Consider the following 14,288-nt stretch of genomic DNA (forward strand, 5'->3'; position numbering starts at 1 on the left):
TTGGAATGCTCTCTATCCGAATAAATATCTGTTTTATTTTCTGTTGTCATGTTTCTAAATATTGTTTCCCCGTCTGATCTCTGAATTTGAGCTGCTTATTTTCATTTTGAATTACTGGACAAAAACGTTACGTCTCTAAGATTTACTATCCCTTATTTGTATATTAATCGCTAACAAAGTCATTCGATTACCTCATTTTGGATGTATGTATGAAAGTTTTCTTGATCATGATAATCCTTTGCATTCACTTCTACCCAGACTATACCATCGAACAAATATCACTAGGTATGCAGATATTTATTAAACTCTTGCTTCTGTATTCGTATGGTTAAATAATACACTTTGTGTAGTAACGTTCGCAAGGTTTATTCTAGTTGTAACCTAATTGAATCGTATAATTGGTGAAAATTAAAAATTGGTGCTAGAGATTTGTTACTGTACAGGTCTTAAGTCGTGTTTCATAGTTTAACTGTCCCCAGTTTATTTAATGCTGTTCTCTTTCTATACATTTTTGTTACTTCCCTTTTATTCATTCTTTATCTCACGTTTCTTTTCTGCGTTGGTCTGCGTTCATACACACACACACACACACACACACATACACACACACACACACACACACACACATATATATATATATATATATATATATATATATACATATATATATATATATATATATATATTTATATATTCTTACGAAGCTGGTCTCATGTAGCGTAAATTCAATAGTTTATTCATGATTTTATTTATATATCATTTGTGCATTGAAGAGATGATACCCAGGCCGTAAAATGAGCTCCTTTTTTTGTAGATTTAAGATTTATATGTAAATTACGTAAGACCTTCATCGTTAATTTCATTTTATTCATTATTCAAGTTATTATATGTAAATTTACGTTATTTTTAAGAATTAACTTTTTATTTCACGTATGTTTGTTATGAAGTTTTACATAATCTATTTGGAAGTGTTTTGAAATTCGTGCAAGATATGAACAAGGGTTTAGGTAATGTTCTTTTATATTTTATGAGGTATTGCGTCATGTTTGAGAGAGAATGCTCAGTAACATTTGCCTTAGAAAATTCTCTATCAAGTGCTTTAGAAACATCGCGAAGGCCTGGTGATACAATGTTATAATTTTTTATATTGCTGACAAAGGGTGGGCGGAGCTAGATGCTTGAGAGAGCTGTCTGGCGTTGCGTAAGTACAGCGTTTGTGAGAGTGATACTTGGCAACTCTTGATGCCATGCTCAGCCCCCAAGCTTCCAGACCTTAATCCTGGAAGGTTCTGGAAGTAGCTTAATTTCATATAAAAGGGGACATTAGGTTTACATTTCAGAAAGAGATAGAAACTACCAGTGTATTGTTGTTGAAAGTGTTCAGCACATTTAGTGTGTTCTCTCTTAAGTGAGTACATGCCTCAAAGCATATCGTCTGTCGAAAAGATACGTAAGACGCAATGGTAATTTTGAATTAATTCTATTATGCCGAGTGTTGTGTTGTATAAACTTTTTGTAATTGTCCCTCTAGGAAGATTAGAGATTTTTATTGTGATCTGGTTATATATTTTTCATTAAGTGTTAAACTTGAATATTGGATTATTTGGATTAATTTTCAAGCTTTTGCATAATTTACATTGCATTATTTCTCTTCTTAGTCTAAGGTTTATTCAGATATAATAGTTCCAGTCAAGTGAAATTTTCAGATCATAACATTTGTCTCAATCTAAGTTTTATTCAGTCTTATTTTTTTCGAGTGTCTTATTTTGTAATTATGTAAAATCTTTCAAAGTTTTGTAATTTATATGGATTATATTTATTTTTGTAAAGATGTATTATTCCAATCACCATTTTTTATAATCAGATTCCGCTTGTATCCTGTTAAGAACCATAATAAGTTTTGAATATTTCTTATTAATACTTTAGGAGTAATTACTCAATTTAGTTTTGAGTGTACTTAAGAGCCCTTTGGATATTCAGTGTCTTATATATTGCTGTCTAGGAGTTATGTAACTGTCTCAGAACTCGTGTATTAGTATTTTAAAGTGTAACGGTTTTAATGTAAAAGCAAACAAGTGAGATTGGAATTCAAGAGGTTGATTAGCTAGCCATTCGTAGTATATATAATATTATATGTTTGGTTCCCAGTCACGAGCCATAGTATAATATATTTTCAGTGCCTGGACCAGGGAATCGTCCTCATAATACACACACACACACAAACACACACACACACACACACACACATATATATATATATATATATATATATATATATATATATATATATATACATATATATATATATATATATATATATATATATATATATATATATATATATATATATATATATATATATATGGATATCTATAGGGTCTACACACACACAAACATACACACACACACAAACACACATATATATATATGCATATATATACATATATATATTTATGTATGTGTATATATATATATATATATATATATATATATATATATATATATATATATATATATATATATATATATATATCTAATGTTTGTGTATATACATCATAAATATTATAAATCTACGTAATAAATAAAACGAGTTTTCTAAAAAATTATTAGCAACCGTTTTATTCTGTTGTATTTATAGATCACCTACTGGTTTTCATGAAGCTTTCAAAATGATTGACTTTTGTGACGAAATACTTCATGTGATATGTTTTACTCCCTACATTTATTTTTTTCTTTTTTTTTTTTTGCATTATTTTTTTTTATTCATGTATAATATTTTCAATATTTTCTTGGAGATGAAGAAAAATAAATCCACGAATAATTCAAGAAAGTTATGTAATATATATATATATATATATATATATATATATATATATATATATATATATATATATATATATATATATAACGGATTTTGAGCGAAGCGAAAAATCTATTTTTGGGTGAGATGGCCATGTCGTCCTGATGGAAGTTCCTATAGGGTAGCTTCCTAGGGTATATTACAACTACGGCGATATTCCCAGAGAATTTACCTTAAGGTACCAGAATTCTAACTCCTGGAGCGAATATCCCTCATGAAAGGGATATCGCGACATATCAGAGGACGTATTCTTGACACGCCACATGGCAATCTGCACCCCAAACAGAGATTTCGTATCGCAGGGGGCAATTGGCAAGAAACGAATTCGGGAAAGAAAAAGGGGGAGCCGCTCCCAAGGCTCCCTATCTCCCGTTTCGTAAGCGTGCCTGGCGCCAATCCTGGCGCCATCTGTATTCCTTGTAGCGTACACGAGGTGCTACAGATACTGTATGTAGGGAGGGGTCCTACAGCCCTTTCTTAGAAAGGCAAGGGCGGGTCCATCAGGACGACATGGCCATCTCACCCAAAAATAGATTTTTCGCTTCGCTCAAAATCCGTTTTTTGGGCTCAAGCCATGTCGTCCTGATGGAAGTATACCAGAGCATTACTGTATCTGTGGATTCTCAGAACGTGCCGTACTCCCCGGAGGTAATTTTTCCCGGTCGACTAGACCTAGAGACCTAAGATGTTACCGTTATACATCTTTTCACCTAACTATAAACCATGTTAGAGCTTCCTGCCCCCTACAGGGAAGAGTCCTACTAGACTCTGGAAAAGTCTCGAAGAGTACATATACCTATGTATGAATACCAGGCAAGCTAATATAGTGGTCTCACCCTATATTAAGTAAGGCATAGTTTGTAAAGAACCACTGCGTCAATATGAAATATCGACCAGTTCTCCGCACAATACTTGTATTGGACAAAGGTTTATATCCGCATAGGAGGAAAACCAATGCAACATAGCTTGCATAAAGGAACAATTCTATTAGAATTATCCCAGATAAGGTACATAGAATGAATGCTCAATTATACCAATAAATTGACACAGGTGAAAGAGACGCAAGGTTCTCAAGAACCAGTTTATTGACAGACAATAAATAGCCAGGTTAACAACAATTATATATATATATATAAGAAGAGGATACCCAAAACATTAAGCATAAGTATGATAGTAAACAGAACTTGTTTATCTGAAAGAAAAACATTAAATGCCACTTTTTAAGATACCGAGGTATCAAAGTCATAAAAGTCTGTATTACAAATCAATCACATTAGCGTTAGAAACGCTCGACACACATGTCTGCACTTATGCTAGGTTCACCTTTGGAAATGGAACAGTCTATATGGGTAACTCAGTGCCCTCATTTAGTTTGTAGTAGAGTATGTAACTACACAGTCACCCTGGAATTAATCATCCCAATTAAAACCACTGTTCCTCGCAGAGTTAAACAGTAGGGCTAACGACGCGACCCACTGCTACCACAGATCTCTTTAGTTCCTCTACTTGCTTCGCATAGTGGCGAAAGAACACTCTGGAAGACTTCCAGCCAGTGTATGAACGGAGATGTTCAAAATCCATACAATTAAAGAAATTTAAGGATGAGGCAACTTTCTTCGGATCGTGACCTGCGGGTGTACTGTCAGGATCCGCTCTGCGAATAAAATATGTGATTTTCGCTCTGAGTTGGTTCAGAGATAAATTTGAGCCTGATGTTTCTCCCCTGAATAGTTGACCACCCCTGAAGTCTGAAGTTCTATGAAGATAGACCTTTAGGCATTCTACTGGACATAGAGATGCATCTTCTTTCAGAGGGCAGATTCTCCAGGGACCCCACCTGTTGGTGGGTAACTCATTCTTGGCGAGAAACGTAGGATCCGGAAACAGGTTCAGTTCTCCCCCATCCAGGAACTGAACACGACCTGCCTCTCTCGAGAGGGCTACGATCTCACTAACCCTGGCCCCGGACGCGAGTGCAAATAGGAAAATAACTTTTTGTGTCAAATCCTTTAACGTACACTCTTCATTGCTCAACAGAGAAGCGAAATGAAGAACTTTGTCTAAAGACCATGAAATGGGCTTTGGAGGTTCTGAAGGTCTGAGCCTAGCGTAGGCTTTCGGAACTTTATTAAAGATCTCGTTACCTAGATCGACCTGGAAGGCATATAGAATGGGTCTTGTCAAAGCAGACTTACACGCTGAAATCGTGTTAGCCGCCAACCCTTGACCATGGAGGTGGATGAAGAAAGATAAGCAGAAGTCTGTCGAGATCTCCTGCGGATTCTTCGCCTTGACAAAGGCCACCCATTTTCTCCAAGATGACTCATATTGCCTTCTAGTAGATTTGCACTTATATTCCTCTAGGAAGTCTATGCTGGCTTTCGAAATCCCGAAACGCTTTCTCACCGCTACGGAGAGAAAATCATGAGCTGCAGGGTCTGGGTTTTCTGTAATGAAGCGCAGACAGTCGACTTCTGGACTCGCTGGGTCAGAACTGGATGTGGTAGCGGTACAAGCTTCAGCTGTAGTTCCAATGCCAAGGGGAACCACGCGCTGTTCGGCCACTTGTGGGCCACTATTGCCGCTACCCCCTTGAAGGATCTCAGTTTGTTGAGGACCCTCAACAGAAGGTTGTGAGGAGGGAACAGATAAATCCTGGACCATCTGTTCCAGTCGAGGGACATCGCGTCCACTGCTTCCGCTAAGGGGTCCTCGTACGGGGACACGTACAGGGGCAACTTCTTGTTGTCTTTCGTCGCAAAGAGGTCTATCTGCAGTTCTGGGACTTGATTCAGAATGAAGGAGAATGATCCTGCGTCTAAGGACCATTCCGACTCTATCGGTGTGAACCTGGATAGAGCGTCCGCTGTCACGTTGCGGACTCTTTGAAGGTGAACTGCCGACAGGTACCACTTCTTCTTTTCCGCCAATCGGAAAATGGCCAACATCACCTGGTTGAGTGGTGGTGACCTCGATCCTTGTCGATTCAAGCATCTCACAACTACCTCGCTGTCCATCACCAACGTTATGTGGATCGAGTGACGCGGGGAGACTTTCTTTAAGGTAAGGAGCACTGCCATAGCTTCTAGAAAGTTTATGTGAAAGGTCTTGAATAGCTTGGATCAAGTCCCCTGGACTTTTTTCCGATGAGAGTGACCTCCCCATCCCTCCTTTGAGGCGTCTGAGTGAATCCTCACCGACGGGGGAGGTGGCTGAAGAAGAACCGACTTCTTTAGATGTCTGGCTTGGGACCAAGGCCTGAGAAGAGTACGTAGCCGAAGCGGAACTGGTCTTCTCAGATCTCTTCGCGCATTTGATGCATAACTTCTCCAAACTCCGGTTGCATCCTTTAGCTGTGCTCTTAGCACTGGGTCTGTCACCGAAGCAAACTGGAGAGAGCCCAGTACCCTCTCCTGTTCGCGTGTTGATATCCTTTCGGAATCTAGAAGTCTCTTGACAGAACCCGCTATCTCCTTCCTTTTCTTTGCCGGGATGGAGAAACGGTGTGACAAAAGGTCCCAGTGGATTCCCAGCCACTGGAACTTTTGAGATGGAGAAAGTCGAGACTTTTTTCTGTTGATCTTGAAGCCTAGGTACTCTAGGAACTGGATCACTTGACTGGAAGCTTGCAAGCATTCTGTCTCGGATGCTGCCCACACCAACCAGTCGTCCAGGTAGGCTACTACCTGAATTCCCTTTAGGCGTAATTGTTTGAGAGCTGCGCTCGCAAGCTTCGTGAAAATCCTTGGGGCTATGTTTAGCCCGAATGGCATGGCTCTGAAGGCGTATAGTCTTCGTTGTAGCCTGAACCCTAGGTAGGGGGAGAGTCGACGGCTGATTGGAATGTGCCAATAGGCGTCTGACAAGTCTATAGAGACGGATGATGCCCTCTTGGGCAGTAAGGTCCTTATGTGTTGCAGTGTTAGCATTTTGAATTTGCAATTCACTATGAACTTGTTGAGTGGCGAGAAGTCCAGAATGACTCTGAGCTTTTCCGAGTCTTTCTTGGGAACACAAATCAGCCTCCCTTGGAATTTGATGGACTTCACCTTTCGGATCACATTTTTCTCCAACAGTTCTTGAACGTACTCCTACAGAACGGGGGTGGAGTGTTGGAAAAACCGAAGGCACGAGGGCGGAGTGGTGTACCAGTTCCAGCCCAGACCATTCTTGAGTAGGGTGTGGGCCCAGGGATCGAAGGTCCACCGATCCCGAAATTTCAGAAGTCTCCCTCCTACCGGTATCATCTCACTTGGACTGCCGTCCTGAGGTCTTGCCTCCCTGACCACGACCACCCCTGAATCCCCTTCCCCTTGAGGGGCGCCTAGACGAGCCTCTGGTTGCTCCTCTAGGCTTTGCTCGAAAGGAAGAAGACTGCCCTTCGAACGTTGGGGTGAATGCCGTGGACTGTGTCGACACAGCCTGGGGTATCCAATGAAAAGTGGTCGGGGTTTGTGCCACCATCTGGGGCACTGGAGGCAATGGCAATTGCAGTTGCTGTTGCTGTCTAAAAGGCTTGGCTGGCCGAGACAGTAGCCTAGTCCTCATAGTCTTCCTCTTTGGTTGAGGACCCTCATCCGGGGAAGACTTTCTTTTGATAGCCAGGCCCCACTTCTGGAGAAGGTTTCTATTCTCCAAGGTGGCCTTATCAACAACTTCTTTGACCAAGTCGGTAGGGAAAAGGTCTTTTCCCCAAATGTTGGAGGAGATTAGTTTCCTTGGCTCGTGCCTCACCGTAGCCGAGGTGAACACGAACTCCCTACAAGCTCTCCTTGCCTTGACAAAGCCATAAAGGTCCTTCGTCACTGTGGCCAGATGAGTCTTGGCCACCACCATGAACATTTCATGGACCTTGGGGTCACTTGCCATTGTCTCAAGAGTAGTCTGAAGAGACATTGAGGCAGCCAGTCTTTCTTTTGTCTTGAACTCTCTTCGCAAAAGAAAGTCAGACAGCTTAGGGAGGTCCTCGCCGAACTGACGTCCGGCAATATCAGCCTCCAACTTCCCAACTGAGAACGTAAGATGGACGTCCATCCAGTCTTTGTGGTCCATAGGCAGGGCCAGCGACAAGGGTTTACACTCCTCCAGGGAGGGGCAAGGCTTGCCGGCCTCGACTGCTTTTAGTACAGCCGCAAACCCTTTCTGTAAAAAGGGGAAGGCTCTAGCAGGAGAGGACACAAAGGAAGGGAGCTTCTTGCTCAATGCAGCTACCTTTGAGTTAGAGAAGCCCCTCTCTTTCAACGAAGATGAAAGCAGAGCTTGAGCCTTAGCATGGTCCATCACTATGACCTCCTTCGGCTCTGTCTCCTCCTTTGAAGCTGGTTCCTTCCTCAGCCGGACATAACAGTCCGGATATGATGCCTTGCTGGGCCAGAATTCCACCTCCTCTAGGGGAACTGAGCCCAGCTTATCCGAGATGACGATCTTTCCAGTCGTCATCGGCATGTGCTCAGCATACCTCCATGGGTTAGCCTCTGAGCACACGGGAAGGTCTTTCACATTGAGCCTTTTCCGGGGCCCATGTGATTCTGCAAGGCTCTGCATTCGCAGTTCCATTACAGCTGCCTTCTCCTGATTCTCCTTCTGCATTTGTTGGATCATTCCAACAATGGAGGAGAGGGCCTGTCCCAGCTCTACTGGGAGACTGGCCAATGTTGAGGGAATAGGCTCCAGGATCTGAACCGGAGTAGCCGACACCTCGTCGACCTCTTCCTCTACAACGTCTGGAGCTTGAACTTCATCCTGGGCTTCTGCCAGGAGGTCTTCCTCCAGACACTCGTCCACGTCAGACATCCTGTCATCTAACTGGATGTCTTGCATCGCGACCGCGACTTCAGCATCCACCTGGATCTGAACTTGGGGGATCTCCTCTTGAGGCTGGGGAATCACTGCATCAGCTGATGCCTTAGGGAAAAGATACGCCCTCATCTTCTCACTTGGAAGATAAGGTCCAGAAGTGTTCTTTTGGAAGCCCCTTACCCAGGTACGAAGCTTCTCCCTTGCTATATCCCTTGATTCCGCCGTCCTAGGGGAATCAAAGGCCTCAGTAATCAGGTTAGTGCACACAGTACATACCTGAGGGTCCCAATACCGGAGATCATCCTTGGAGACAGCGCATGCTGCGTGTCTCCTACAAAACTCATGTCCGCAGAGGTTCTTGCTGCGGACGTTGCAGAAAACACTTCCGCTCTTCGGAGGGTCCTCCTGTAAGAGAAGAAATTTCCATGAGTATCAAGTGAACTATGTATCACTGGATATGCATAGTATAGCATAACAATTCAGAAAGGAAAGACACACACTTGTGTTTCCCTCACAACCCATTGTTGCAGCCTTCCAGATAATAAAATCGAATGGTTAATCTCTTCTAGAGTAACCAATGCAAAGTTTCCAGAGAAAACAGGTGGAGCTCACACCTAAGCAATGATTTTAAAATCCTGGATAATAGGGCAACAGCAAAGGGCTGTGCAAGAAAACACAAAAGTGTTAGAACACACAGTGCTGTACCAAAACCCACACTATAGTTTTCTTCTTACAGTATCTGTTATACTGAAGAATACTGGTACAGTATAGGAGGTTATGTGCCAGCCGGCACTTGCCAGCCGGCACACACCATAACTAGCTTTAAAGTATACTACTTAACAGCTATAAGGCGGCAGAACGCTGGTTCAAATGCATGTGCCGGCCGGCAGTAACTGCCGGCCGGCACAGCCAATGTCGGTCGGCAATGACTGCTGACCGACCACTACACAAGGTAGTACCCGGCTGCCGGCCACACTCTTGGCGACCGGCAGACAAGGGCTGACATTAGCCGGCCGGCAGAGGTACAGGACCGATGCCAGCCGGCAGCAAAAGAACCAGAGGACTACAACTGCCCGGCTGCCGGCCTCATAGGCCAGCAGCCGGGTCGGGTACAGCACTAGAAGAAAACAGAATGGATGCCGGGATAAGAGTGTACACTACCTCCAAACCCGGCAATCCGAAAGAGTGCATATAAGGAAGGGGAGAATCTAATTCAGGTTTCCTGACCAATGCCGTCTGACTCTGCAGGCAGGCATGGATGAGGGACCAAGGGAGGTCCGGGCAGCACTCAAAACAGAGTCAATTCCACATCCTAACCTATTCTAGGTCCAGATGTAGAATGACGTACAGTACTGTAATGGCTAGGCCATTACAGAGATAGAGGGGGAAGGGACAAAAGAGGGTCCTACCAACCTTGCTTTAGTGACGGATCACCCGCAGCCAAGAAACTCATCTTAGCCTAAGGGAGATCCAAGGGGGGAGGCCAGCAATACTTGCCAGCTCCCAGAGCACCAAAGCAAAGAAGGTGTTGCTACTCCCAGGGAAAGAAACTTATCCTCCTCCGAGAACAGCAACAAGGACTAGTCTGGTAGATCACAAAAGAAGGAATCATCTCGTACAGAAACCTTCGGTAGTGACCTAAGGAGGCTAAGCCTCCTATGTCTGTGTCAGGTCAGCGAGGGAGACTCTACCCCAAGCCAGACAAACACAGACTCAGACTAAAAAACTCTGTTGTTCTGTCCCTCTTTGAACCAGACTTACTGGAACAGGAAGGTACAGTAACACCCCAGTATAGTTTTATCGAAAATTAATTCAGATAAACCACTTAGGGATAAGCCCAAGGCTTAACCCTGGATAGGTACGCTCCTCGGACACCCCTTTAAGGGTATACTCGGACGCGCGCGACCCCGACGCCAAAAAAAATTCTTGAAAAATCAGTTTTTGCAGTAACCTCCTTTTTTCTTTTGCCAAAAAAAACTGCAATGAATGCTTAAAACAACTGTAAAGATAAATACTACTCATCTGCAGAAAAACTATTTATTATAAATATTTTAAAAAATTAAGTAGAAAAAAAAGACCTTACATAAAAATTCATAAAAAAAAGTTAATACATATATACACAAATCCTTTTAGGAATTGATTCTTGAATGTTTAGGACACATCTTGATGTATTTTGGATGAAGTCAGACCCATGGAGGTGAAGATCTGAAATGAGAAAAAAAGGGTAACTTTTTTTGGCCAAAAAAATTTGTCCAAATTTCATGAATTTTTTTGGGTACCCAAATGAAATAGGAAGTGGCTAGTTTTTTTAGGGAATAAACATATGTTATCCTAAAATAGAAATATGTAAAAAAATCTTCATTATTTTGTAAATTACATTATATCAGGGGCCATATCTAAAGGTAATTTTTTGAGTACTTAGAAATTTCGTAAAAAAATACATATATTTAATATATAATATGATATTTATGCAGGTAAAAATATACCAAAATATCACAAATTCTATAGGGAACAAGAATATATATAGATAGGGCAACTTACGCTTCGGATATGTCCACAAAATGGCCGCCAACCACACTGACTCAGACTCCCTAATCTGCCACTTGAAATGTAGGAAGGGTAGGTCAATTTCAAGGTGTTATTTACTAATCTAATTATTCTTGGATATGCATAAAAATTGTATGGTGGGTTGCTGGATAATTTTCAATTATTTTACGACTATAAAATTAAAATTCTGACCCAAAAAAAATTTTTTTGAAGGGAAATAAAATCGAAAAAAAAAATGTAAAACAATACAATATTTTAGCTAAAAAAAATTGATGATATTCAATCAAAAAAGAAGTAAACAAAATTTTCCGACAAATAAACATCTAGATGAATCATTACTCTGTGATAGTTCCTTAGTACGTAGTAATTTTGAAAGAAATGGGAAAAAACGAAAAAGTGGCAATCACAGGAAAATCGAACACATACCTATATATACGCCATATCTGGCTAAAAATAAAGATAGGCATGGGTAGCCAGATCATCTAGAAACACTTTCCAACACTATAAAAATACAAGTTTTGCGACACTTCTTGCCAATTCCTTACGGTAACATGACTAAGCAAAAAAATGCAAAACAAATAAAAAGCGTCACTCGCGGAAAAATGGCCAACATTCTAATATACGGCATTTCAAAAAAAAAAAAATTCAGCCACGTGCTAGGCAAACCATCAAGGCACATTTTCCGACAAATAAACATCTAAATGAATCATTACTCTGTGATAGTTCCTTAGTACGTAGTAATTTTGAAAGAAATGGGAAAAAACGAAAAAATGGCAATCACAGGAAAATCGAACACATACCTATATATACGCCATATCTGGCTAAAAAAAAAGATAGACATGGGTAGCCTGATCATCTAGAAACACTTTCCAACACTATAAAATTATAAGTTTTGCGACACTACTTGCCAATTCCTTACGGTAACATGACTAAGCAAAAAAATGCAAAACAAATAAAAAGGGGCACTCGCGGAAAAATGGCCATTCTAATATACGGCATTTCAGAAAAAAAAAATTTCAGCCACGTGCTAGGCAAACCATCAAGGCACATTTTCCGACAAATAAACATATAAATGAATCATTACTCTGTGATAGTTCCTTAGTACGTAGTAATTTTGAAAGAAATGGGAAAAAACGAAAAAATGGCAATCACAGGAAAATCGAACACATACCTATATATACGCCATATCTGGCTAAAAAAAAAGATAGGCATGGGTAGCCAGATCATCTAGAAACACTTTCCAACACTATAAAAATATAAGTTTTGCGACACTTCTTGCCAATTCCTTACGGTAACATGACTAAGTAAAAAAATGCAAAACAAATGAAAAAGGGGCACTCGCGGAAAAATGGCCAACATTTTATTATACGCATTTCAGAAAAAAAAATTTCAGCCACGTGCTAGGCAAACCATCAAGGCACATTTTCCGACAAATAAACATCTAAATGAATCATTACTCTGTGATAGTTCCTTAGTACGTAGTAATTTTGAAAGAAATGGGAAAAAACGAAAAAATGGCAATCACAGGAAAATCGAACACATACCTATATATACGCTATATCTGGCTAAAAAAAAGATAGGCATGGGTAGCCAGATCATCTAGAAACACTTTCCAACACTAGAAAAATATAAGTTTTGCGACACTACTTGCCAATTCCTTACGGTAACATGACTAAGGAAAAAATGCAAAACAAATAAAAAGGGGCACTCGCGGAAAAATGGCCAACATTCTAATATACGGCATCTCAGATAAAAAGAAAGACATGCACGTTTTAGCCCAACCATCAAGGCACACTTTCTAACACATAAACATGAAAAAAAAATCAATAATATACGGCAATTCCTTACTACGTAGTAAATTTTTACAAATATTGAAAAAAAAAACAGAAATTGGCAACCGCAGTTAAATACCCCATATACCAATAACTACGTCGTATCCGACAAAAACAAAGTCACGCATGGGTAGCCAGATCATCTACCCACACTTTCCAACACTAAAATAGCAAAAGTTTTACGACACTATTTGGCAATATCTTACGGAAAAATGACTTGGCAAAAAAATTTAAAAAAATGAAAAAGGGGCACTCGCGGTAAAATGGTCCTCGTGGTGATGAACGACATTTTAACTAAAAAAAAAATCATGCACATGGTAGCCAAACAATCCACCAAGACTTTCCACAACTGATAACCTATACAAGTTGCACCATTCTACGACAATTTCATAATACGTAATAACTTTGATAATTATGCAAATTACCTTAGAAGGGTAAACTCGGTCGCGCTCGACCCCGACGCGTCTCAGAAATCGGGGAAGGAGTACAGCTACAGCAATGCACATCTGGACACTACTAGAGCGTGTAGGCGAGACACCTACTGCAGGTCGATCACCCACAAATTCAGTCACGGGGGTGAGTCATGTGAGAAAAACCTCTTTTTTTTTTGACGCTCGGGGTCGCGGACGACCCACCGTACCGTTCCAGGGTTAAACAGAGGGAAAGGGATTGCATACCTTCTCCGAAGAAAAGAAAGCAACCGGGGAGTATGAGAAAGTATACTAAGGCTCCATAAGCAACTTAGCCTAGGCACCAAGAGAATCGATTACCTAAATCACCGAAACTCACTCGTATACTATCTTGGAAATATTCCACATAATCTAAAATGTATAAAACATAGCCTAAAACTTCAATAAAATTTTAATACACTCGGAAAAACCCAAAATCATGCATGAAGTACTAGGACCAAACGACTAGGCTATATGGCCTAGCGTAGGCCAGAATTGGCGAATACTTCGCCAAAATAATACTAAAGCACGAAAGGAAATCCTATGTAACGCTAAATAGCTAAAATTTATTAAAGCAAAACAACCGGGAATGTCGCTCTGACTAACTAAACTTATACCTAGCGAGCGACAGCGTCCATGACGCCTCCGGTAGGCTACGGCTCTTGTAACAAAGATTAAACCTTATTAATCACTAAAAAATTACCAAGAGCCTACATTTATACATGAAAGACATGGTACTCAACTTATCAGAGGCCGACGAAGCTGGAGAAGCCATGAAAAGTAGAATAAATCCAAGATTTG

The 14,288-nt window shown here is 40.8% G+C and overlaps 1 long non-coding RNA gene across 2 annotated transcripts in view; it reads right to left on the bottom strand.

Annotated features, from left to right (window-relative positions):
* The window catches only part of LOC137616068 (uncharacterized), a 429,500-nt gene that overhangs the window by 114,972 nt on the left and 300,240 nt on the right, over positions 1-14,288 (bottom strand). The window lies entirely within an intron of this gene.

Source organism: Palaemon carinicauda, chromosome 22 (genome assembly GCF_036898095.1).
Source record: "Palaemon carinicauda isolate YSFRI2023 chromosome 22, ASM3689809v2, whole genome shotgun sequence".
Classification (NCBI taxonomy): domain Eukaryota; kingdom Metazoa; phylum Arthropoda; class Malacostraca; order Decapoda; family Palaemonidae; genus Palaemon; species Palaemon carinicauda.